Raw genomic sequence first — 24,941 nt, 5'->3', positions numbered from 1 at the left:
GCCGAACTACATCTCTTTGGACAGGGTTCGTCTGCCTGTACGCCTGTTCGTACCGCGGGTCATGCATTGCCAAAACTGCAAGCAGTTAGGTCATACAGCCAACAACCTGCAACAGCCTGCAACAAGGCACGCTGCAGCAAGTGCGGAGGCAATCATGCTGAGACCGCTTGCAGTGAGGATACTGAAAAGTGTCTTTACTGCAAGGGAACTCGGCATGACCTTTCGGCGTGTCCCGCGTACAAACAGCGCGAGGAAAAAATAAAGCGTTCCCTCAAGGAACGATCAAAGCGCTCTTTCGCAGAAATGCTGAAGAGTGCTGAGCCACCCTCGACAGGAAACATCTTTTCCTTTTTGCCAACCGATGAGGGTACATCTGACGATCCTGTCGAAGGGTGTTCTTATGCCATGCCAGAAGGATCTAGGAAGAGGAGAATGATCAACTCTCCTAATCTTTCTCGCAAAGGTCGCAAGATAACCCCTTGCGGAATGACCAATAAGCCAACACAAAAAGGAAGCGGTGAATAAAAACCGAAGCAAGTACCTCCCGGTTTTAATTTTAAATCAAACCAGGAGTACCCACCGCTTCCTGGGGCACCAAAAACCCCTCGTGCACCCATTTCTCGATCAGAAGATAAAAAAGAAACAGGGTTCATAAAATTTTCTGATATTGTGGACTGGATATTTAAAACATTCAACATACCAGATCCCCTACAAAATATTCTTCTTGCCCTTCTTCCTACAGTGAAAACCTTTTTGATGCAACTAGCAGCAACTTGGCCCCTCATTTCAGCTATCATATCTTTCGATGACTAATACGGCGAAAGAGGATAGGAATTTTATCACTGTATTACAGTGGAATTGCAGAAGTATCATCCCCAAATTCGATCTATTTTCTCATTTAATAAATACATACAATTGTGACGCATTTGCGCTCTGTGAAACCTTTCTCAATTCAAACGATCAACTCAATTTCCACGATTTTAACATTATTCGTCGAGATCGAGACTCACACGGTGGAGGGGTACTTTTAGGGATTAAAAAGTGCTATTCCTTCTTCCGAATCGACCTCCCCTCGATCTCGAATATTGAAGTCGTTGCCATTCAAACGAATATGAATGGAAAAGACCTATGCCTTGTTTCGTTATATATGCCTCCATCCGCGCGAATTGAACAGAAGCATCTCACTGATATAGCAGAGTTGCTTCCCGCGTCTTTTTTGATATTGGGAGATTTTAATTCTCACTGTTCGCTATAGGGGTCGCTGTACGACGACAACCGATCTTCTTTAATCTGTAACTTAATCGACGACTTCAATATGACATTTTTGAATACTGGGGAAGCGACACGTGTACCTAATCCTCCAGCACGTGAAAGCGTGCTTGACCTATCCCTAGTGATAGTCGATCACTAGCGTTAGATTGCCGGTGGAAAGTAATCAACGATCCCCACGGAAGTGATCACCTACCAATCGTTATCTCAATTGCTAATGGGTCAATTCCAACGGATCCAATCGATATTGCGTATGACCTCACACGTAACATTGATTGGATGTCTTATGAGACCATAATATCGCAAAGAATCGAGTCCCACGTGGAACTTCCTCCGGAGGAAGAATACGCGTTCCTTTCTGGCTTGATCATCGACGCCGCGACTCAAGCTCAGACGAAACCGATACCCGGGGTAACGATTAGACGGCGCCCTCCCTCCAAGTGGACAAAGGGTGCTCAGACCTGTACGCGCGAAGGTCCACGGTGTATTTGGCCTTCCGAGAACAAGGCACTATCGATTTGCTCCGAAAGTACGATGTACTGGATAGACAGATGAAGAGCTTGATAAAAGCAAAAAAACGCGGATACTGGCGGCGGTTCGTAAACGCGTTGTCGAGGGAAACAGCGATAAGCACTCTTTGGGATACCGCCAGACGCATGCGGAATCGTAACGTTTCGAATGAGTCCGAGGAGTATTCAGATCGCTGGATACTCGTTTCGCCAAAAAGGTCTGCCCGGACTCTGTCCCCGAACAGAAGACCTTTCGCGACGCGTTATTAGTAACTACGGAAGAGCCTTCATTTTCGATGTTGGAATTTTCAATGGCTCTCCTCTCGTGCAACAATAAAGCCCCAGGGTTGGATAGAATAAAATTCAACCTGTTGAAGAATCTACCCGACTCTGCAAAAAGACGCTTGTTGAACTTATTCAACAAGTTCCTTGAGCTAAACATTGTTCCGCAAGACTGGAGGGAGGTAAAAGTCATTGCTATTCAAAAACCCGGAAAACCTGCCTCTGATCACAATTCTTAAAGGCCGATTGCTATGCTCTCTTGCCTCAGGAAATTAATGGAGAAAATGATCCTCTTACGGTTAGACAAATGGGTCGAAACAAATGGTTTACTTTCAGGTACTCAATTTGGCTTTCGCCGGGGCAAAGGAACGAACGATTGCCTAGCGTTGCTTTCTACCGAAATTCAACTCGCCTTTGCTCGAAAAGAGCAAATGGCTTCTGCATTCTTGGACATTAAGGGGGCATTTTACTCTGTCTCTGTAGAAGTTTTAACCGAGAAACTTCATTCGCAGGGACTTTCACCAAATTTGGATAATTTTTTGTTCAATTTGTCGTCAGAAAAGCATATGTATTTCTCACATGGTGATTCGACAACTTCCCGAATTAGTTACATGGGCCTTCCTCAGGGCTCATGTTTAAGCCCTCTCTTATATAATTTTTACGTCAATGACATCGATAAATGTCTTGCAAATTCATGCACGCTACGGCAACTTGCAGACGATAGCGTTGTATCCATTACTGGAAGCGAGGCTAGCGATCTGCAAGGACCATTGCGAAATACCTTACACAATTTGTCTGAATGAGCTCTTAAGCTGGGTATCGAAATCCCTCCGGCGAAAACTGAGCTGGTCGTTTTTTCTAGGAAGCATAACCCAGCTCAGCTGCAGCTCCTACTAACGGGTAAAACGATCTCTCAGGTTTTAGTCGCTAAATATCTCGGGGTCTGGTTCGACTCTAAATGCACCTGGGCTTGTCATATTAGGTATCTAACACGAAAATGCCATCAGAGGATTAATTTTCTTCGTACGATTACCGGAACCTGGTGGTGTTGTCACTACCCTCCAAGTAGGGTAGCTTCCCGACAAACTTCAGCAACACGAGACCTGGACTTAGTCACAAGGCCGGCGCGCTACTTGGCAAACTGGAGGGATTTTGCGATACTAAATTTCACTGAAACGCTCAACTTCTTTAAAAAGTGTTTTATTGAACGGTGTGGTGTGTGCTTCGACGGGGGTCACGACAGGTACGTACCGCTACTTCTCTCGACTCTCCTGGCTCGATGTGCGGCGTCCCGCGTCGAACGATGATTTTCCGCCGGTCAGCGACAGGGCGGCTGCAACTGCGTGGGTGGTGTGTAGGCGACCTGGAAAGGCGTTCCAGGCAAGGGTCTTCTCAGGCGCTTCCTTCGTTGGCGTGGATCGGTTGGCGACGGACGATACCGACTTCTGCCGAACCGAGAAGAGAATCCTCTCCTTTACGGTTAGGGCCGTTGCCCGAGAGCATGTTGGTCTTTTACGGTTAGTCGTAGACAACTTAATGCTGCCTAGGCCGAAGCGGGTGCCGAGTGCTATCGCGATCGCCAATCGCAAATTTATTAAATGCAACAAAAAGGTCCTATGGGCGGGAAATTTTCCCAAAACTAGCCAGGTTCAGAGGTATTTTACGGTGGCGGATACATTAATCACTTATTTCCGTGGTTACCTGAATAATTCTTATGATTGTCCTCTTTTACTCCTCAGTTTCTCCGGTTCAACAATCATTTACCACCAATTACCTCTTTTTTTGAAAAAACTCGCACCTCTTTATCACTCGCTCGCCTGAATTCAAATGCGCTGTTGGCGCGTACTCGATAGCCGCCAATGCTCGTAGTTCAAATTTGGTATGGCGGCTAGTCGACTCATTTCGCCCCGTATGCGACAGCCCATCGGTTTTGTGTAAGAGTTGAACTGTGGAAGCTTAGTACGTTACATGAAAAATAGGTGAGCGTTTACTAGGTACATTTCATACAATTAAAAAAACATTTGATTTCACTGTAACGATCGGTTACACTATCCCCCACTCCGGTTAAATAATTGAACTATTCAGTTCAATTATTTAGAACGAAAAGCTTCGGAAGCTGTCAAGTGGTTACTGAACATAAAACGAACAAATACATCGCAACACGTAGTAGTTAAAAAACATGGAATCAGTGGAACATCACGACTTGTAGCAACTAAGAGTACATTTTTCGTTCGAAAATCTGCCATAATTGTACATATGTAATATTTTTGTTTAGTGTAACTGAGTGTTCATTGACATCAGTGGTGAGTAATGTTCCTACTATTGCTTCGTTAAGTTCATCTCAGTTTCATCTTGCTTCCGCAGGGGAAGGAGATCACTTATCAGTATCTATTCGTCCGGGTGCTATTAGTGTAAAAGTAGTTGAGCTTATAACAAAGTTGGAGCAATTTACTAAGGGACTATACTTGCACGTGACATATCTACATAATAAAAAATATGAGGATTGACCGACGCAACAAACAAAAATACCAAACTGAACAATAAATATTAAAATTATGTATCGCTTTAATGTTAGGCTAAAAGAAAAGTTTATTTCCAGGTTCATTCGGCTGGTTGGCCTTCCAGCGAATTTCAGGTGTCCAAGGATGGGGTTCCTTTCGATTAAATGATGGTGCTTTCACGCGTAAAAGCTAATTTGTCACGTTATTCCACCTGAAGAACGAACCTGATAACCAACGCATTTCATTCGCCGTTTGCGATACTTTATGCTTTCAGAATGAGTGATGAGTAGTTTCGGTATGTGGTTCCTATTTTTTTTTTGCTTGTTCCTATCCCTAACCTAACTACCTATGTTACTACTTACTAATTATTTCTAATAGTTTATCTACTAATTTTAATCCTATTTCTATCTTCATGCAATAAATTTATTTTAGTGATTCTCTTCCAGATCTCTTTTCAGCAAGAAGCTTTTCTCTCTTGCTGCACGAAGCTTTCATCGCCGCGGTCCGGGTTCATTAAACGCACGACGATCGATGAACATTATGACAGATTCATCTAGCACTCGATGAACTTGAAACACGTCAATGAGCGCATCTCGCTGTTAGCCTGCCATAATCTGAAGCATGCTTCTAGATACTCGGATTTTTCAGTGCTTATTATCTGGCCGAAGATCGGCTGCAGAAAATATTCCCAGATTTTTACCGTTTTCATCTGCCAATTCATAAGAACTTGTACCTCTCCTCGCAACGACTACGCATGGGAGATAGAGAGGTCCATATTTGGCATTGTAATGATCGGCCGCTGAGGATAATCGAAAGTTCTTCTTCAATACGGACTGGCCCACTTGGTAAGTGGCTGCAAATTTTTTATGTCTCAGATTACAAGTTTTTACATTTTTGTCGTGACCCTTTTTCAAATTTTGTTCGACCAGCTTGAAAACTCTTTCGTTCATTTGTTTCCGGTTTTCATCCCGCTGTACAATCGAGCTTTCCTGACAATCGACCTCGCGTTTATGTTCATTTCCTCGCGTAAGTTTTTCATGGCCATACAAGATGCGGTATGATGTTAAACCAGTGGAAGATTGAGCAGTGGAGTTGATCATTTTCTCAATTTCCGCGATCCTGGTATCCCATATCCGTTGATCATCTCGCATGTATGTGCGTAAGCATGCGTTGATCGTCCTGTTGGTTCTTTCGACGGGAGTGTTGAATTCCTCTTCGTTGCAGCAGTGCTTGGAATTCTTTTCCGACAAATGTTGACGCGTTATCGGTAATGATTACCTCCGGAGTTCCCAATCTCCTCATCCAACAATCCTCTACAATACGGCACACTTCCTTAGCTTCTATTTTCCTAACTGGAACTAACTGTACCCATTTGGAAAATAAATCTATTAACACCAACAAATGGCATTTTCCTGACTTGCTTCTAGGAAGATTCTGAATGAAATCTAGTGCCAATATTTGAAACGGTTTATTGTTGAGTTTCTGGTTACCCATTGCCGGCGCAGTTGCAACTGTAGAAGACTTACATTGTTTACAGACGGAACAGCATTGGATGTAACGTTTCAGATCAATTGCCATTCTCGGCCAATAATATTTTTGTTTGAGCCGATGAATGGTCTTCTCAAACCCAGGGTGCATCACAGCGTCATGCTCTCCCTGCAACACTTCCTGCCTTAGCTCTTCTGGCACACAAAGTTTCCACTCAAACTTGTAGTCCAACAGTTCGGTACGAGTCGCTACAAATTTGTAGAGTTTCGATTCTTCGATTTTAAAATCGGCATAGTTCTGCGGGAACTCTTCTACCTTACGATACAGGTTGGTGTACCAGCTATCGCCGCTTTTAATTTCCAGTGTTTCTAAGGACCGTGACAGTGCATGGTTTAAATTAGTTTATTTGACACGGCACGATACATTTTCTGTTTTACTGAGCCAAGTACAATTCGTATTAATTCTACGTTAGCAGGGAAAAGAGGGAGGCCTTTTCTTTATTCTCGCGGCCGACTACGAGCTAGTGGGGATTTAAGGTGAGAGGAGGGGAGATACAATTTTGATTTTAACTATATTGAGTTATACGATTTATTTATTTGTACATGGCTAAGCAGTGATGTTCTATTTGAGCAGTTTGGACTGAGGTGTCTACGTGAACATAAAGATGCCGAGTCTTCGTTTGAGTGTCTCCAGTTTGGTGTATCATCTTCTTTCAGCGTGTAGCGGGAATGGTAATCTAACAAATAGATAGAAGAGTTTCATATTTTAATACCAGCGTGTTTTATGAACACGTACAGCTGTGTCATGTACTGGAGATCACCGCTTCCCAGAATGTCTCTAACGGGTACGTTCGGTTGTTTTCCTCGGGCCCGAAGGGAATCTATAAGCTCGGACCTAACACCACAGTATTCGGTACACGACCAAACAACATGCTCGATGTCATGGTAGCCATCGCCACAAACGCAGTGATTACTGTCTACAAGCCCTATACGAAAGAGATGCGTGTTTAACGTGTAGTGATTGGACATAAGTCTGGACATCACGCGAATGAAGTCCCGACCTACATCCAACCCCTTGAACCATGCTTTCGTCGATACCTTAGGAAAAATGGAATGTAGCCACCGTCCCAGTTCATCTGAGTTCCATGATGATTGCCAACTGTTGAGTGTTCTCTGACGCAAAATGCTATAAAATTCATCATAAGCAATTGGTCTTTCATAAATATCGCCATCAATAGCATCCACCTTAGCAAAAGAGTCAGCCTTTTCATTACCCGGAATCGAGCAATGAGAAGGGACCCACGCTAAGGTAACCCGGTAATTTTTATCTGTTAAAGCACTTAAAAACCGCCGTATTTTCCCCAGGAAATACGGGGTGTGCTTCACAGGCTTCATCGATCGCAGAGCCTCAATGGCACTGAGACTATCTGTGAAGATGAATTAGTGGTCTGTGGGTAGGGTTTCGATGATTCCAAGAGAGTACTGAATAGCAGCAAGTTCTGCGACGTACACGGAAGCAGGAGCATCGAGTTTGTAGGAGGCGGTAAAATTTTCGTGGAAAACACCGAAGCCAGTGGACTCATCTAGATTAGATCCGTCAGTGTAAAACCTTTTATCATAACTAACATGTTTAAACTTATTCGAAAAAATCTTAGGGATCTCTTGGGGTCGCAATTGATCCGGGATACCAGAAATGTCTTGTTTCATGGTGGTGTCGAAGAATATAGCATTATTAGAAGTATCTAAAAGTGCAACATTGGAGGAATCGTATGAAGAAGGATTAATATCTTGAGCCATATAGTCAAAATATAAAGTCATAAATCTGGATTGAGATTGAAGGTCGACCAACCTCTCGAAATTTTCAATTACTAATGGGTTCATAACTATGCATCGAATTAGCAACCGGTAAGAGAGATTCCAAAAACGATGTTTCAACGGAAGAATACCCGCTAACACTTCAAGACTCATCGTATGGGTCGACTGCATGCAACCCAAGGCAATACGCAAACAACGATATTGTATTCTTTCTAGTTTCAAAATATGCGTGTTCGCAGCGGAGCGAAAGCAGAAACAACCGTACTCAAGAACTGACAGTATTGTTGTTTGGTATAACCTCAGAAGGTCTCCTGGGTGGGCTCCCCACCAGGTTCCGGTAATCGTACGAAGAAAATTAATCCTCTGTTGGCATTTTCGTGTCAGATACCTAATATGACAAGCCCAGGTGCATTTAGAGTCGAACCAGACCCCGAGATATTTAGCGACTAAAACCTGAGAGATCGTTTTACCCGTTAGTAGGAGCTGCAGCTGAGCTGGGTTATGCTTCCTAGAAAAAACGACCAACTCAGTTTTCTCCGGAGAGAATTCGATACCCAGCTTAAGAGCCCATTCAGACAAATTGTCTAAGGTATCTTGCAATGGTCCTTGCAGATCGCTAGCCTCGTTACCAGTAATGGATACAACGCTATCGTCTGCAAGTTGCCTTAGCGTGCATAAATTTGCAAGACATTCATCGATGTCATTGACGTAAAAATTATATAAGAGAGGGCTTAAACATGAGCCCTGGGGAAGACCCATGTAACTAATTCGGGAAGTTGTCGAATCGCCATGTGAGAAATACATATGCTTTTCTGACGACAAATTGATCAAAAAGTTATTCAAATTTAGTGAAAGTCCCTGCGAATGAAGTTTCGCGCTTAAAACTTCTACAGAGACAGAGTCAAAAGCCCCCTTAATATCCAAGAACGCAGAAGCCATTTGCTCTTTTCGAGCAAATGCGAGTTGAATTTCAGTAGAAAGCAACGCTAGGCAATCGTTCGTCCCTTTGCCCTGGCGAAAGCCAAATTGAGTATCTGAAAGTAAACCGTTTGTTTCAACCCATTTGTCTAACCGTAAGAGGATCATTTTCTCCATTAATTTCCGGAGGCAAGAGAGCATCGCAATCGGCCTATATGAATTGTGATCAGAGGCAGGTTTCCCGGGATTCCGAATAGCAATGACTTTTACCTCCCTCCAGTCATGCGGAACAATATTTAGCTCAAGAAACTTGTTGAACAAGTCCAACAAGCGTCTTTTTGCAGAGTCGGGTAGATTCTTCAACAGGTTGAATTTTATTCTATCTAACCCTGGAGCCTTATTGTTGCACGACAGGAGAGCCATTGAAAATTCCAACATCGAAAATGGAGGCTCTTCCGTAGTTACTATAAAGGCGTCGCGAAAGGTTTTCTGTTCCGGTACAGAGTCCGGACAGACCTTTTTGGCAAAATCAAGTATCCAGCGATCTGAATACTCCTCACTCTCATTCGAAACGTCACGGTTCCGCATGCGCCTGGCGGTATCCCAAAGAGTACTCATCGCTGTTTCCCTCGACAACGCGTTTACGAACCGCTGCCAGTACCCGCGTTTTTTCGCCTTTACTAAGCTCTTCATCTGCCTGCCCAGTGCCTCGTACTTTCGTAGTAGGTTGACAGTGCCGTACTCCCGGTAGTCCTTATACGCCGCGGACCTTCGCGCGTACAGCTCAGAGCACTCTTTGTCCCACCATTTGTTGGGAGGGCGTTGCCTAATCGTTACCCCGGGTATCGGTTTCGTCTGAGCTTGCGTCGCGGCGTCGATTATCAAGCCAGCTAAGAACGCGTATTCTTCCTCCGGAGGAAGTTCCTCGTGAGTCTCGATAGATTCCGCTATAATAGACTCATAACGCTTCCAATCAATATAACGTGTAAGGTCGTAGGAAATATTGATTGGGTTCGGGGGAGTTGAACCATTGGCAATTGATATAACGATTGGAAGATGATCACTACCGTAGGGATCGTTGATTACTTTCCACTGGCAATCTAACGCTAGTGATGTCGAGCAGAGGGATAGGTCAAGCACGCTTTCACGTGCTGGAGGATTAGGTACACGTGTCGCTTCCCCAGTATTCAAAAGTGTCATATTGAAGTCGTCGATCAAGTTACAAATTAAAGAAGATCGGTTGTCGTCGTACAGCGACCCCCATAGCGAACAGTGAGAGTTAAAATCTCCCAAAATCAAAAAAGGTGCGGGAAACAATTCTGCTATATCAAGGAGTTGCTTCTGTTCAATCCGCGCGGATGGGGGAATATATAACGAAACAAGGCAAAGGTCTTTTCCATTCATATTCGTTTGAATGGCAACAACTTCAATATTCGAGATCGAGGGAAGGTCGATTCTGAAAAAAGAATAGCAATTTTTGATCCCTAAAAGTACCCCTCCACCGTGTGAGTCTCGATCTCGACGAATGATGTTAAAATCGTGGGAATTAAGTTGATCGTTTGAATTGAGAAAAGTTTCACAAAGCGCGAACGCATCACAATTGTATGTGTTTATCAAATGTGAAAATAGATCGAATTTGGGGATGATACTTCTGCAATTCCACTGTAATACAGTGATAAAATTCCTAGCCTCTTTCGCCGTATTAGTCATCGAAAGATATGATAGCTGGAATGAGGGGCCAAGTTGCTGCTAGTTGCTTCAAAAAGGTTTTCACTGTGGGGAGGAGGGCAAGAAGAATATTTTGAAGGGGATCTGGTATGTTGAACGTTTTAAATATCCAATCCACAATATCAGAGAATTTTATGAACCCTGTTTTTTTTATGTCTTTTGATCGAGAAATGGGTGCACGAGGGGTTTTTGGTGCCCCAGGAAGCGGTGGGTACTCCTGGTTTGATTTGAAATTAAAACCGGGGGGTACTTGCTTCGGTTTTTCTTCACCGCTTCCTTTTTGTGTTGTCTTATTGGTCATTCCGCTAGGGGTTATCTTACGACCTTTACGAGAAAGATAAGGAGAGTTGAGCATTCTCCTCTTCCTAGATCCCTCTGGCAAGGCATAGGAACACCCTTCGACGGGATCGTCAGATGTACCCTCATCGGTTGGCAAAAAGGAAAAGATGTTTCCTGTCGAGGGTGGCTCAGCCCTCTTAAGCATTTCTGCAAAAGAGCGCTTTGATCGTTCCTTAAGGGAACGCTTTATTTTTTCCTCGCGCTGTTTGTACGCGGGACATGCCGGAAGGTCATGCCGAGTTCCCTCGCAATAAAGACACTTTTCAGTATCCCCACTGCAAGCGTTCTCAGCATGATTGCCTCCGCACTTGCTACAGCGTGCCTTGTTGCAGCAGTAGGTGGCTGTGTGACCTAACTGCTTACAGTTTTGGCAATGCATGAGGTACTACATAAATTTCCACTTGGTATTCATAATGAATGACAAAGCGGATGAATCGGTTACCAAAGTGAATCGGTTACCTTCAATGTACGGTCTGAATTTTTCGATGGCTTCGAGTGCTGCTAGACCTTCTTTTTCCGCTGCTTTCCATGACATCTGCGGTGTGGTCAGCTTGCGGGAGAAGTAAGCAACGACATGTTCCACCCCCTGTTGTTCCTGAGTTAGAACGCCTGCAATAGCACTATCGCTGGCATCCGTTTGCACAGTGAACGGTAACGTAAAATCGGGATTTTTTAGAATAGGTGCTGATATCAATTTTTGTTTCAGCTCTAAAAACGCTTTTTCGGCATCATCATTCCATTTTATGATTTTTGGTTTTCCTTTCAATAAATTTGTTAGCGGAGCTGTAATTTCGCTAAGCCCCGTAAAGAAACGCCGGTAATAGTTTACCATTCCGAGAAACCTACGAAGAGATCGGACTGACGTTGGCCGTTCAAAATTGTTGATCGCCTCTACCTTATCAGGGTTAGGCCTCAATCCTGCCTTAGACAGTATGAAACCAAGGTACGGTAACTCTGGCACACAGAACTTCGACTTTTCAATGTTAATTGAAAGATTGGCCTCTCTCAATCTGCGTGCCACTTCCTTGAGGCTTTCTATGTGCTCGTCGAAAGTGTCGCTGGCAATCACGATGTCGTCTAAATAGACAAACACTCGTGGCTCTAATTCACCGCATCCTAAAACTTGGTCCATAAGTCTGGACCGTGTTGCAGGACTGTTAACAAGGCCAAATGGCAGTCTCGTGAATTGAAACAGACCTCTTCCAAAAACACGGAAAGCGGTGTATTTACGAGAAGCAGGGTCTAACGGTATCTGCCAGAAAGCTTTCGACAGATCAATTGTCGACAAGTACCGTGACGAGCCAAGCCTTCCCAGAATTCGGTCCTGGTGAGGCAGTGGGTAGGCGTCTCTACGCGTCCTATCGTTCAAATTTCTGGCGTCTAAGCACATCCTGAGCTTCATTTGTTTCCCGCCATCTTCGTCTTCTGTGCTCTTAAGAACTGGCACTATTAGAAGCGCCCAGTCGCTAGTAGACTTCTCTACCACTCCAGATCGAATCCACTTATCCAGTTCCTCGTTCACATGCTTTTGGACTTCCGGTGACCACGGATACGGATTCAGCCGAACTGGATCCGCTTCTGCATGTTCGGGCGTAAACTCAATTTTATGGCTTATCAGAGGCGTTGTTTCCAAAAACTGTCCGTCTACAAATCCCTTGAACTTCTTTTTTACTTCCTCCAATTGTTTTTGCTGTTCGGGTGACAAAGAGATCTCATCTTCTGGCTCCACTGCCACTTCCTCTATTGTATTTACACCATCCTTAATAGTGGGTTCTATTCCGAAGAGGTGCCAGAAATTAATGCCTAGGAGCAGCCGACGCTTTAATGTTGAGGCAATTATGGTAGTAACAAGCTTTGTTTCACCGTTGAATGTGACTGGGAGATGGACGTATCCCTGTACGGCCAAATTTTCTCCCCCTGCTGCCAGAAGCTTCATCTTGGTAGGGAATTTTTTTAGCTTTAATTTTTTTAACAGCTCTTCCCCTCCCATACCTAGAATCGAAACTTGAGCTCCACTATCCAGTAATCCGATCAGCTTTATACCCATTACCTCTATCCCAACAAATGGACGGTTATCTCTTTCAATCGCGACGGGCAACTCTTCGACATCTTTATTGTCTGGGACAAATATTCTTGGAGGCTTTTGAGATCGCCTTCGACGACCTCCTACGTCGATTTGGGCGCGTTTTTTGCACAGTATGGACAATTTTCACGAGTGAAATCGTAAAATCCGCATCTCGTACAAAAACGTTCTTTTTCTGTGAGACAACTTTCGTAGTAGTGATTTTCACCACGGCAGTTGAAACAGGTGTATTTGTTGGGTATCCGGTATTCTGCTACCCGCTTGTCCAATAAGCTTTTGCTGTTTCCTTCCAGTGGCGATACTGGGGATGGGAGGTGCCTTTCTCGTTGCTCGGCAGGTTTGTTACGCTCGCCTCTCTCTCTGCTACTCTTCCATTTTTCTGGTTCATTGCTACCTTTTTGCTTCCAGTCCTTGTTTTGATTTCGATTCCATTCATTTCTTCCATCTTTTTGCCAATTCTTGTTTTTGCCATTGTTCCACTCCTTATCACTATTTTTTCCATCTCTATTGTCGTAGGGTACTCGATGGTACGGTTTTTGGACTACCTCGTGAACATAAGATTGTCTGTGAGTTGTCTTATTTTCTTTTTGCCGGTAGCGATACCAGTTGGCCGAGTCTAGCTTTCTCCCCCAGAGCTGTAAGGAGCGTAAAGTGCTGATATTTTTGACTACCAACGCATTTTTATAATCCGATCGCAGATTACGAAATATAATTTCAAATTTCCGCTGTTCGGTTGGTGGAATGGACATATAGTCGAAAATCTCTGTTACTGCCTTGATATAATCAGTAAACTTTTCCGATTTTCGCTGTATTCGGTTTGCTGCTTGCTGCTCGTAATGGAAATCTAAATCTGGTGGCTGGTATTCTTGCTTCAGCTCAATGACCAACTCGTTCCAGTTACGAAAAATTGCATTCCGCTTTCCCTCCATATACCAAGTCCGTACATCACCCGCAAAAAGGTGAATGGCTTTATTGAAAAACGTACGCTTGCTGATATTCTCAGCTTCAGCCAAAAACTCTACCTCAGCAATGAACTTGTTCAGTTTCCTCCCTTCATCTCTTCCGTCATACTTTAACTTCCAATCCGCCACCGGACGTGGCTGACGAGACGATTTCTGTCTTCGTGGCCCTTCATCCGAACTAGAATAGCTATTGGAACTACTATCACTAGCCGTATTCTCATCTGTCTCTTCATCGCTATCTTGCCTATCCTGACAACGTGTCCTTCTACTCAGCTCTTTTTTCTTTTAATAAGAATCGTGATTCGCTTTATTCTGCTTTCTGTTCTTACGTTCATTTGCATCATTCTTGTTCTCAGTTCTTATATCCTTTGCATCTTTATCAGTTTTCTCTTAACTAACGTTCGAACGATTTTCTGCGAGGTTCAACTGACTAAGCTTTTGTTTATTTGTTTGTTTATTTTACTTCAATTTATCTGACAAAAGTCTTAATAAATAACATGAATCAGGGTCAAGTCTACAAAATATTTGCTTGCTTCAACTTATACACAAACTTGCGGGATGATTCGCCAAACTCAAAAAAATCTTCAACACTCAGGAAGGTTCTGACTGCAGCGGTGACAGGTTCGTAGAATCCAAATGATGTGCGGTGAAAGGAGGTTTGAAGTAGGCCAGTAGATCTCAAGGCACGTTGAGAAGCACGGAAGTTTAGCTGGTACACGAGCGACGGTGAATCGATTTCTCCATTCATAATTTTCGCAACGAAAGCAGCTTGCTGTATTTTTCGGCGATGTTCAAGTGTGTCAAGGCCAAGTAGCTTTCAGCGATCAGTATACGGTGGAAGGTTATCCGGATCACGCCAGGGTAGATCCCGTAGTGCGAATCGTACGAATCTTTTTTGAACACGTTCTATCCGCAAACACCAAGATAGCTGGTGGGGGAACCAGATCATGCTGCAGTTTTCGAGTAATGGTCGTACCAGTGAACAGTAGAGCGCTTTTATACAGTGAGGATCTCTGAAGTCACGGCTAATTTTAGCAATAAATCCTTATTGTCGATTCGCTTTCGATATTAAGCTGGCATGATGCAAATGGAAATTAAGCTTGGCATCGAGTAAAACACCAAGGTCGCACACACGGTCGACTCTTTTCAGCTCAAGTCCTTCGATGCGATAATCGAACATGATCGGGTTTGAAATTCGGTGAAATGTCATAACCTCGCATTTTTTAATGCTGATTACTAGCCAGTTCCTGTGGCACCAGTCGACGAAAACATTTAGCAGAGCTTGTAGACGGCGGCAATCGTCAATTGTACGGACTACCAAATACAACTTTAAATCATCCGCGTATACCAACTTACAACCAACCTTCAACAGTAGCATAGCATCATTGAAGAAAAGCGCAAACAGTAAAGGCCCCATGTTGCTACCTTGTGGAACTCCCTATGTATTCGTGAACTGCGATGAAACGCAACAACCAATTTTCACACGTAGAATCCGGCCACATAAGTATGAACTCAGCCATTCGATGAACTGACGTGATGCTCCTAGACGGGTAATTTTATGCAACAATATGCAATGGTCAATGCGATCAAAGGCAGCCTTCAAATAGGTGTAAATGACATCTATTTGAGCTCTTTGTTCCATATTTGAGATACACGTTGAAGTGAACTCCAATAGATTTGTACACACTGAGCGATTCGGTATAAATCCATGTTGCGTGGTAGATATGTAATTTTTAGTGCAATGAAGCATAACATCGCTAACTAGAATCTCAAACAGTTTAGAGCCTGCCGAAAGACTAGTGATGCCACGATAGTTCCTGACATTTAGTCGGTCGCCAGATATTAGTATTGGAAACATAAAAGACTGTTTCCGCACTTCGGGAAATTTTCGTTGCTCAAACGATTTGTTAAAAATACAGCGCAGTGGATTTGCCAACACAGTGGCACATCGACTGATAACTATGGCGGGGATGCCATCGGGTCCCGGTGAATAAGAACGTTTAAGTTTCTTCGCTGCACTTAGTATCAAGTCGGTGGTAACTTCAAATGTGGTTAAATCAGCCGAACCGGCCGGGACGGCAGCCGCCGCAATTTCCGCATCGAAATTCGAGGCAACTCTGTCAGCAAACACGGAGGCGAAAAAATTTGCGAAGAGTTCACATGAGTCAGATTCTGAAGCAGAAACTGAATTATCCAGACAAACATTTACAGGTATCGAGGAGCATTTTCTTTTGGAGTTGACGAAGTTCCAAAAATTTCTGGGGTTCCTACGGAGGTCTGTCTGCACACGTAGGACGTACGATTTGTACAATTCACTATTAAGGCGACGGTATTCGTCGCTGGCGCTTTTGAAATTGCGTTTCGTTATCAGCGTTTTCAGACGACGATATTTTCGCTGTGCATTATTCCGAAATCGTTTCAGATCGCGCAACCGACGTGTGCACCACGCAGGGTTATTCGGTCGCTTCACTAACGGTACATTTACGTTTAACCACTGGATTATAACGTCGCAAAAATGTGCAGTCATATCGTCTACATCAGTGCATAGATATATAAAAGTCCAGTCGAAACCCAACAAGTAATCTTCGAGTGCGACGAAATCAATTTTGCGATAATTCAGTGATCGTGTTATTCTCTCTGCGCTTACTGAAGCAGCGCTATTGGAACACAAGTTAGGTAGCTTGATTGTCAGGGGCGGATGGTGGCGGTCGACAGGGAGCAGAGGTGTGATACAACTATCCACAGTAAGTCGGTGCTCAGAAGAACAAAAAACCAGATCCAGCGTGCGATCGTTATGATTCCGTTGAAAGTTTTGCTGCTTTAGATTCAAAAAATCAGTACCATCTATCAGAGTCGCACTAGCAGTAGGTAGTTGATCGGAGGCTGGAAGAGAATCGGGCATCCACATGATACGCGGCTGATTGTAGTCGCCACAGACAAACACAATCTCATTTACATGAGCATGAGCATGAGCATGAGCATGATTGACCGCCCGCGGTTGCTACTCCGTTATTGCCAGATCAGCTGTAATTACACAAAGAACCAACAGATGATGTTTGGGACCAACATGCATCCTCAATGTGTAAAAACAGGTGACCTAAATCTTTATATTAGGCAATACCAGCGCCGGCCGCATCCGAATGCAGGTCAAAGAAGGAGTTTGTATAGGAATATGTTGACGTGATACTCGCTTTATTGGAAGCCGAGAACACCTCTGCACTTCCACGAGAAATCACTGGGATGTTGGATAAAAGGGAAGGCATACAGCAGGGTTCGTTTTGGTAAACGATGCGCTAATGTCGGGTTCTTCAGAACAAGTGCCGCGTCTACAAGTTTATTACATCCGCCACGATATTCATAATGTGTTTCGAACTTTTTTAGTTTGACAATGTAACACCGCAGCAATAAAACGTACGCGAGGATACAGGATTTTTGACTAAACCGAGACAACTTAAAATTACCGTATATCTCCTCGTAAGGTGATGCTCTTTATACCTAAAACTATTGCGCATTGTTGATCCATCTGAAGATAATACGACCTCATGGAAGGTACCGCACGGGGGTTGAAATGATATTTATCGACTCAACGAAATCTACTTCGATTTCCGATGTAATAATTTAGATGCAACGCGCGAGCAGTCTCCGACTTAACGTTGATGAAGATAAGAAAGATATGATGAAATATCTGGGTTCACTTCGCGAAATCACCACACGCCGGAAGTCCATATATCAGCAAAACTCGCCCGGGCTGAATACGCGTTTACACCGAAGCGTTACGAACAACCGCTTTAATCCCCCCGGCCGACACATACGCGCAGGAACTCGGCGTTTACGTCGATTATCTCTTAACAATGTACGCCTAATACGCCTAATAAATATGAAAATTGGCAATGTTCCATGCATCCAAAGCCTCAACAATTTAATAAAAGCAAATATACATATAAGCCTAAATATATTTTTAAATTTATTGACAAAGTGCCGAACTAGTCATAAATATAACAAATTATGTAAAACAACTGGTCAAAAGCTAGAACAATCAAAAAATCAAAGCATATGATTCCTGAGAAACACATACTCCAAACTCCACAAACCACACTAACACTTTGTGGACAAAAATAAAACTTGTTACTGAAACCCTGCGGAAAAAAATACCGCGCACACAATTTCAGACAAACACAATCTCATTTACAGTGCTTTTACCAGACAGCTCACCAATAGAGGAGATGTGTGCATCAATGACGTTGACATCCTGACTCCTATCTGGTGGAATATATACACCACACAGCAGCAGTTTAGTTCCTCGAACCGTGGCACGGACGCAAACTTGCTCCAAACTATCTCCATTCACAGTTTCGATGAGTGAGCTATGATGACACTGCGCCACAGCAATCAGAACACCACCAAAACTGGATTTGTTGCTATTGCGCACACTGCGATCGCACCGATAAACGTTGAATGATGTCCCAAACAGTTGCAGTGAGTTGATGCGGTCATCCAAGCCGGTCTCTGTCAGTATTAGAATGTCGAAATTACACTCACGGGTCGTCAGGAAGAGCTCGTCGATTTTGGTTCTTAATCCCCGCGTGTTTTGGTAGTAGAGCCAAACACTACCGTCATTGTTGTGATCGGTACACTGCAACACAGGATTACTCAGCGCAAGAGGAATATAATTATTAGACAAATACTCGCCTTTGGTCGAAACCCGAAGGTTCCCACCGTCCACAGAAGAACGCAATAAATTCAAATAGTTAACTCCTGTGCCCTGGGTTGTCTGTCTGAGTTTTTTGAACGATCGACAAATTCACGGAATAGCAAGCCAGCAGGCCAGGAAGATGGGTCCAGTGCACGAATTTTCAAATCGGGATCCAGTCCAACTTTGTATGATACGAACGATAAGCTGGTTACGTCTTTATCTTTCGGAACAAGCCGAATGATTTCAGCGGAAGCGGTTGTGTCCAGGCAACGAGAAACAATTTTTTGTATATCACTATTCGTTGTAAGCGGGTTTAAACCAGATATATATAGCCAAAATCTGTTCGTTACAACAGCAGGAAAAAGTGATGGAACAGAATGATCGCTCAGATTTATTTCCTTTGTTCCAGATTCAGCAGGGGCATGAATGAATGGCTGGCGCTCATCACGCCGGCGCTTCACACTGCGTCTTGGCCAAACCGGTGTGTCACATAGAGAAGGGGTAGCGGGTGGCTGTGGCAGTTTCGGGTTAGATGCGAAATTGTCTATTTTTTTGCTCAACGCTTCGACAACGCCGCACAGATGTTGAAATTGAGTGTTTAGATTTGGAATATCGGGTGATAGCGGTTGTTTTATTTCAGAAATGTATGTGTTTATACTGCGACCTTTTAGCTCATCTCTGCAGAAAGAACAAATTAACAGAATCTTCCCATGAGCAAAAGCTTCTTTCAAACCGCGAGCGTTAATTCCGCAACATTGCTGGCTGATATGCAAGTAAGCTTCACAGAAACCACAGCGCAGTGGCTCGAGGTCGTTTATGTCGCCTTTACACTCGCAGCATTGTTTTCTCTCCATTTCGTTCTGTGCGAGGTTTTGCAAACGTCAAGCACACAGTGAGCACACGAAATAAGCGATGAAGCTGGTGCTATCGGTGACAAAAAGTACCGGCGATGCAAATAAAATAATCACTTCGCAAATCAAACACAGGCCACGAATCACTTGTACTCCACGATATGTTCCTGATGAAAGGATAAAGTTTTCACAGAAGATATTTTAACTACGGCTGCACACGTTGTTTAACTATTAAAATAGAAGTTCGATTTTAGGTTTATCTTATACGTATTCACGGTTAGATACACTGAACCAAAAAAAAAAAAAAAAAAAAAAAAGTTCTAAGTATTTGTCCACTTGCAACAATATTCGTGCTATTAGTATATCGGAGCTAGTGGGTTTACTTTTTCTATGTTTTCCTGCCGTTTTAGGCGTACTTGCTATTCTATTAACTTTCAACGTACCTTTCTTTTGCTTTTTCCTGTTCACTTTGTCTTCTTCAATTGCTGTATCCCATTCTACTTCATCACTTTCTTCTGATTCAGTGACATCAGATTCACTCAAATCATTCGTGTTTTTCCTTTTATCCTTCGCGGTAAAATTATCATTGAGCAACTGGATTGCCAATGCTTCTAATCCGCGCGTATCAAAGTTCAACAAATCTCTCAGTCTCATTACCCTGAATAGTAAATGTATTAACCTAGTTTCAAATGGTAGTAAATCTGTTTTTTTTCTTCACCTTTCTCTCTAGCACATATTGAATCTTCGTAAGTTTTTCCTCGATCTGACAGAATTCTAGTTCCTGTGCTTCCTTAGAAACCAGCGGAACATCCTCAACTTCTGGCTGAGCTTAAGCGAACTACGCAGTTTTCGCTTTTTTGCATCTCGCGAATCACCACTAGAAAATTTTTGCTGGCGTATTAGCAACTCGTGTTCGATTTCATCGTCCAACAAGTGCTCAGGATTCAACGACCGGTATTGTAATTTAAATTTAGACGTCATTGTCTTTTTAGAATAAGTACCGAAAGTTAAATTAATTTTACTTAAAAAAAATATTTATTTACAAGCAAATCTAAACTATAATATTATAAGAAAATTCAAACTTAAATAATTTATTTAGGAAAAAGTAGCACAATAGTAAAAATAATAAATAATTGATGTCAATGTGTTATAGTGCATAATGTTAGGTTTAAGTATATTCAATGTATAATGTGTATAAGTTTTAATGTATTCAAGACCTTATAATTAACGATTTGAATCTCAATCATCTACGTGATACCTGGGATTTTTTTTTTTGAAATTTAACTACTTTTCGGTGCACGTACCGTGACCACTTTTTTCGACAACCGTGAAAACTAACCACTTCGCAACTTCAAACTATTGTTCTGATTAGGAGAAGTGGTAGTGTAACAGACCACACAACAGTGCAACACTGATTGTGTACTCTCCCCTCGTTTCAGTGAAAAACTAAATAGTTTTTTATTCTACTCGATCCTCCGTTTGCCTTTTCGTGATTTTATTTGGGCGCCAATTGTCACTACCCTCCAAGTAGGGTAGCTTCCCGACAAACTTCAGCAGCACGAGACCTGGACTTAGTCACAAGGCCGGCGCGCTACTTGGCAAACTGGAGGGATTTCGCGATACTAAATTTCACTGAAACGCTCAACTTCTTTAAAAAGTGTTTTATTGAACGGTGTGGTGTGTGCTTCGACGGGGGTCACGACAGGTACGTACCGCTACTTCTCTCGACTCTCCTGGCTCGATGTGCGGCGTCCCGCGTCGAACGATGATTTTCCGCCGGTCAGCGACAGGGCGGCTGCAACTGCGTGGGTGGTGTATAGGCGACCTGGAAAGGCGTTCCAGGCAAGGGTCTTCTCAGGCGCTTCCTTCGTTGGCGTGGATCGGTTGGCGACGGACGATACCGACTTCTGCCGAACCGAGAAGGGAATCCTCTCCTTTACGGTTAGGGCCGTTGCCCGAGAGCTCGTTGGTCTTTCACGGTTAGACGTAGACAACTTAATGCTGCCTAGGCCGAAGCGGGTGCCGAGTGCTATCGCGATCGCCAATCGCAAATTTATTAAATGCAACAAAAAGGTCCTATGGGCGGGAAATTTTCCCAAAACTAGCCAGGTTCAGAGGTATTTTACGGAGGCGGATACATTAATCACTTATTTCCGTGGTTACCTGAATAATTCTTATGATTGTCCTCTTTTACTCCTCGGTTTCTCCGGTTCAACAATCATTTACCACCAATTACCTCTTTTTTTGAAAAAACTCGCACCTCTTTATCACTCGCTCGCCTGAATTCAAATGCGCTGTTGGCGCGTACTCGATAGCCGCCAATGCTCGTAGTTCAAATTTGGTATGGCGGCTAGTCGACTCATTTCGCCCCGTATGCGACAGCCCATCGATTTTGTGTAAGAGTTGAACTGTGGAAGCTTAGTACGTTACATGAAAAATAGGTGAGCGTTTACTAGGTACATTTCATACAATTAAAAAAACATTTGATTTTACTGTAACGATCGGTTACAGGGTGCCCACCCAGGAGACCTTCTGAGGCTTTACCAAACAACGATATTGTCTGTAATTGAGTACGGGTGTTTCTGCTTCCGCTCCACAGCAAACACACATTTGTCGACCCATACGATGAGTCTTGAAGTGCTAGCGGGTATTCTTCCGTTGAAACATCGCTTTTGGAATCTCTCTTACCGGTTGCTTATTCGATGCACAGTTATAAACCCATTAGTAACTGAAAATTTCGAGAGGTTGGTCGATCTTCAATCTCAATACAGATTTATGACTTTACATTTTGACTGTATGGCTCAAGATATTCATCCTTCTTCATACGATTCCTCCAATGTCGCACTTTCAGATACTTCTAATAATGCTATATTCTCCGACACCACCATGAAAGAAGATATTATTGGTATCCCGGATCAATTGCGACCGCAAGAGAATCCTAAGATTTTTTCCAATAAGTTCAAACATGTTAGTTGTGATAAAATGTTTTACACTGACGGATCTAATCTAGGTCCACTGGCTTCGATGTTTTCCACGAAAATTTTACTGCCTCCTACAAACTCGATGCTCCTTCTTCCGTGTACGTCGCAGAACTTGCTGCTATTCAGTACTCTCTTGGGATCATCGAAACCCTGCCCATAGACCACTACTTCATCTTCACAGACAGTCTCAGTGCCATTAAGGCTCTGCGATCGATGAAGACTGTGAAGCACACCCCGTATTTTCTGGGGAAAATACGGCGGTTTTTAAGTGCTTTAACAGATAGAAATTTCCGGGTTACCTTATCGTGGGTCCCTTCTCATTGTTCCATTCCGGGCAATGAAAAGGCTGACGCTTTAGCTAAGGTGGGTGCTATTGACGGCGATATTTATGTAAGACCAATTGCTTATGATGAATTTTATAGCATTTTGCGTCAGAGAACACTCAACAGTTGGCAATCATCATGGAACTCAGATGAACTGGGACGGTGGCTACATTCCATTTTTCCTAAGGTATCGACGATAGCATGGTTCAAGAGGTTGGATGTAGGTCGGGACTTTATTCGCGTGATGTCCAGACTTATGTCCAATCACTACACGTTGAACACGCAATCACTGCGTTTGTGGCGATGGCTACCAAGACATCGAGCATGTTGTTTGGTTGTGTACCAAATACTGTGGTGTTAGGTCCGAGCTTATAGATTCCCTTCGGGCCCGAGGAAAACAACCGAACGTACCCGTTAGAGACATTCTGGAAAGCGGTGATCTCCAGTACATGACACAGCTATACGGGTTTATAAAAAATGGCATTAAAATTTGATTTTTTGTTAGTTAGTTTGTTAGAATACAGTTCCCGTCATAACCTGAAAGAAAATGATACACCAGGCTGGAGACACTAAAACGAAGACTCGGCATCTCTATGTTTACGCAGACACCTTAGACCAAAACTGCTCAAATAGAACATCACTGGTTAGCCACGTACAAATGAATACATTCTGTAATATAAAATAGTTAAAAACAAATTTGTAAATCCCCCTCCTCTTACCTTAAATCCCCACTAGCTCGTAGTCGGCCGCGATATATAAAAAATGTGCCTCCCTCTTTTCGAAGCTAATTTAGAATTAAAAAAATGTACTTGGCTCAGTTAAACATAAATTGTATCGTGCCGTGTCAAATAAACTACTTAAAAACCAAAGAAAAAAAAAATTATACCGTGTAGTTATTTTTTCAGTCAAACGCAAAAAAAAATGATCAGTGTAGGGTAACTGCTTCATTATTTATCTCATTAAGCCGATATTCACGAAAAATGCACGGATTAAACACCAAATTTTCACGAAATAATTGAACAAATAAGCTAAATATGCTTACGTACTCTTATGGAATCGTTTAGCATTTAGTAAAATTAGCTAGATTTATCCTGAATTTTGTAAAACAAACCATTTTTCACAACGCTACATATCCATCTCAAAACTTGAATCACTGCTCAATTATTCATCTCACGATGCCCCCATATTCTTCACACTGTTAGGCATGATTGAATAGGGTTACCATTTGATCAGGGTTAAAAATCAGTACAACTTTTTCCGGTACAAATTTGATATTAGGGCCATCCACATACCACGTGGACAGATTTTTAACGATTTTGACCCCCCCCCCTCCCTCTCCGTGGACAACTGCTCATATAAATTCTTAAAAAATTGTATGGGCCGTGGACATTAGCCAACCCCCCCCCCCCCCAAAGCTGTCCACGTGGTATGTGGATGGCCTCTTAGGTGTTTTCTTTTTTGAGGTATATATAAATAAAATACGTCATTTGAGATTTGCACTCCAAAATACGCCAAAGCATTCATTTATTTATTTATAGTATTTCTCGGACGATCCAATTTTGCAACTTTGATTCATTAGGCGTTAGTAGATACCTAAAACATGCAGAGCACGTAAATTGTTTAAAATTGGGTCCTAAAGTTTCACAGGGTTTCAGCTTTTTCTATATCAGTTGAAAGAGTGCAATTTTCGGAACAAAACGTGATTATTAAATAATGTTTATCGTTGTCCTTCGGTGTTCAAATGAAGAATAACAAACTGCTCGAAATACCTTAATAACAGTTCTCCCATATACCGTATGTGTGCGAAATGTCATTTAAAACAATTCGAGCAGTTTTTTAATCTTCATTTCAAAATCATAGGAAAACGATAACCTTTTTTCGAAAATCACGTTTTGCTCAGAAAACGCGGCTTTTTCAAATGCAAAGTTCGTATTAAATCATCCACCCTTTTGACAACTCTGCTCTCGTTAATTTGAAGTCTTCACGTATTTTATCAAAAGAGAAATAAATCTGACAACATTTGTGTTGTCAATACCTCAAAAATTCCTGACGTAAGCAGAGAGGTTCGCATATTACGAACACGCATTATAGCGACCGCCATTATGGTGCGTAAAAAGCTGGATAGCTTCAGGGCCCAAAAGTCAGATAGTTGAGGGTTGTAACGACTAGGCAATTTCTCTCGTCAAAATTCAACCGAAGA

The 24,941-nt window shown here is 42.8% G+C and overlaps 1 long non-coding RNA gene across 1 annotated transcript; it reads left to right on the top strand.

Annotated features, from left to right (window-relative positions):
- The first annotated feature begins 240 nt into the window (after positions 1-240).
- On the top strand, positions 241-20,580 carry LOC129717709 (uncharacterized). Its single transcript, XR_008726730.1, has 3 exons — positions 241-4,856; positions 5,008-5,406; positions 20,168-20,580. It is a non-coding gene; the product is annotated as an uncharacterized LOC129717709 (long non-coding RNA).
- Positions 20,581-24,941: the final 4,361 nt, after the last annotated feature.

This window comes from Wyeomyia smithii, chromosome 1, assembly GCF_029784165.1.
Source record: "Wyeomyia smithii strain HCP4-BCI-WySm-NY-G18 chromosome 1, ASM2978416v1, whole genome shotgun sequence".
NCBI lineage: Eukaryota > Metazoa > Arthropoda > Insecta > Diptera > Culicidae > Wyeomyia > Wyeomyia smithii.
This window is presented reverse-complemented; position numbering and strand designations above follow the sequence as displayed.